A 3099-nucleotide genomic window follows, 5' to 3' on the forward strand; every position below is an offset into this window, starting at 1 on the left:
GAATTTCTGGCTTTACACTTTCTAAATTCACAATGAATAATAGGAATAATTCAATATTACAATCTGTAACAGCCCACAATTGCTAAGAAGGTTTAGCACCTTGATTAGCCTGCCGCGAGGGCATATTTGGTTTATATGTGTGTTTAATTGGCTAAATGCATGACTATGTGGCGTGCATGATTAATATGATTATGTGAATATATTATATGCATGTTTATGAGTATTAGATATGCATGAGGGACCTTTGCTATTTATAAGGGCATATTTGTAATTTTGACTTGTTGAGGGCATAAATGTGGTTTTATGTGATAAATGGTTGAGACCACAATATTATGTGGATATATTCATAGTATATGTCTCGAGACGGTCCTAGTGAGCAGATTAGTGAAATAGTCACAGCGGGGTTTAATACCGGGCTCGGGGGAACCTAGGGGTATTTTGGGAATTTAGAGAATATTCTGGGATTTATTGAGTAATGAATAAGTATTTGGCAATTAGTTGAGCGTGATAGGATTAATTGGTAAATGGTAGGAACACTTGAGGAATTAGTGGGGAATTAGGATAAATGACTATTATTCCTTAGAAACAATAGGAAGGGCTGTGATAACTAAGGGGTATTCTAGTCTTTGTTAGAAAGAGGTTGGGTTTAGCTAAGGCTCTAGGATTGACCAGAACTCACTAGAATCATTAGAATATCCTCAAATAGTTTCTCTTTCCACTTATACGAATTCTCTGTCTTTCTCTCCTATACTTTGAAGCTGAAGGAAAATTGAAGGAGAAAGGCTTGGGTTAAGCTGGGGAAAATTTGGAATTGAAGCTTAAGGAGTCAGGAATTGAAGCTGGTAGAGGGTAGAAAGTTTTTGAGGATTCAAGCAACAATTTAGGTAAAGGTCTTGTCTCTATATTGCTAGAAATTTAGCTATTAGGTTGGAATTAGACTGAATTTTGGGTGATGAATTACTGTTGAGTTGGGATGGTAGCTTCAGTAAGATTCTTGATGTTTAATGTTTAAAATATGTCATTAAGATTCCTAGACTCGTAACTGAGCTTAGTTTTGGTTATGGTGCTTGTTAAGGTTAAATTTTTGAGGTTTTGGCAAGTAAGAATGTTGAGAAAACCCAAAAAATTATGGGTTCGCGGGGGTGCGCCGCGACCCAATTCTTGGGCACCACGGCCCGCGTGCCCAGAATGCCCTGGGAGGGCTGCTGACTTGAGGGCACTCTGCGGCTCTAGGGGGCAAGTCGTCACCCGCCTACCCCAGATGCAATAGGTCGTACCTCTAACTTGAGGCGCACCGCGGCCCTCGGGGTCAGGACGCGGTCCGCCAGACCATTTTGGCCTAAGTTAGCTTTTAGGCTTGGGGAGGCTCGAGAATTCAATCCTATGCGCTCAGGACGAATTCTACTAACCTAGGCCCCTAAGGCTAATATTTAATTCCTAAACATTTATTTGGATTAGGAATTGCTAGTTGCCCATTGTCACTGTGACTAGTTTATCGCTAAGGCTCAAGGCTAAGGATCATGCTCGGGATCGCTCTTAATTCTCCGCTCAGGATTCGAGGTAAGAAAACTGCACCCATGTGGTTGTGTTTGGGACTAAGGTTCCCTGTATCTAAAAATATGTATTGTGTGACTGTATTGTTGTTATGTGAAATGTGAAAGTATGACCTAAGGGTGTCGGGGCTGATGGTTAGCGCATTGGACGTGGCTCGACCAATGTAATTAAAGGCCAGCTAAATAAATAAAGGACTCGGCCTAAGCAAGTCGAGGTCAGCTAAATAAAAAGAAGACTTGGCCTAAGTGAGCCGGGGTCAGCTTAATAAACAGAGGGCTCGACCTAAGGGCACCGACCCGGAGCATTTGAATTACTGATTAAAATATATGTTTGAAAATACATGTTTACCATCATTTAGCTTAATGCTTATATTCTATTGAGTTATTGAGTGATTTGAATTAAGATTGATTGGATGCTACGACTGTTATATGTGCTTACTATTTATGGTTTTCTTGCTGGGCCTTGGCTCACGGGTGCTACGTGGTGCAGGTAAAGGCAAAGGGAAACTGGATCAACCATGAGTTAGAGAGCTTTGGGGGCCGAGTGTACATAGTCAACTGCTCGACCGCCACAGCCGGGGGAAAGTTATAGGAATAGAGCTTCAAATTGTATTTTTCCATTCGACTAGTTTATCATGTAACAATTTTTGGGACTTGTATTTACTACTTATACCTTTTTTTTTGGGATCTCGTGTATCAAACATTTGTTTTAATGAAAATTAACTGTTTATTATCAAAATATTTTAACCCTAACCTGGTAGTTGACCTTAGGAATACATTATTGTTCAAACAACTTGATTAGACAGTCTTGCACTATTTTAAAATACACAGTGTAATGGCCCTGGTTATCTAGTGAATTATAACTTGGTATCAGAGCGGTCTAGGTTTAAGGGTTCCCGAAGACTGGCTGGGCATGTACACTCGCTGCTAAAGACAAGCTCGACTCAGAGTTTGGTAACTGTATATATGTGATTACATGCTTAAATGTTTAAATGAAATGTAAATGTTTTAATTTGTATGATTAATAGGGAACATGAGATACTGATAGGACCTGACCCTTGACTGTTGTGTGATTATGATGGGGCATGCTTATTAGCATTGTTGTTGCATGTGAATGAATGTTTAAATGTTGGTTTTCATCTAGATTACATATTGCTAGTTGAGTTTCAATGGTGGACCATGGAAAGAATATTAACATGTCATTATTTCTTGACTGCCGAGTCGTTGATTGCAGATAAACTTGGATAGTTATGCATCCAAGGCAATCAATATGATTAGCCGACATAGGGGTCGAGGCTAGAGATGATGAACAGGGTCAGAACCCTCTACCAATCCCTGAGAACTGGCAGCAGATATTTGCTTATATGCAAGCCCAGTTATAAAGTCAGGAAGAGCAGATTCGCCTTCTGAGATAGCAGGCTCCGTCAGGGAGTGCTGAACCTATAATGCCACCTGCTATGACACAAGCTATACAACCACTTGAGGTTGGGAATAGGTGGGAGCCACTTTATGAATGGTCAAGAGACAACATCCTCCAATCTTTGAG

This window comes from Humulus lupulus, chromosome 1 (assembly GCF_963169125.1).
Source record: "Humulus lupulus chromosome 1, drHumLupu1.1, whole genome shotgun sequence".
NCBI lineage: Eukaryota > Viridiplantae > Streptophyta > Magnoliopsida > Rosales > Cannabaceae > Humulus > Humulus lupulus.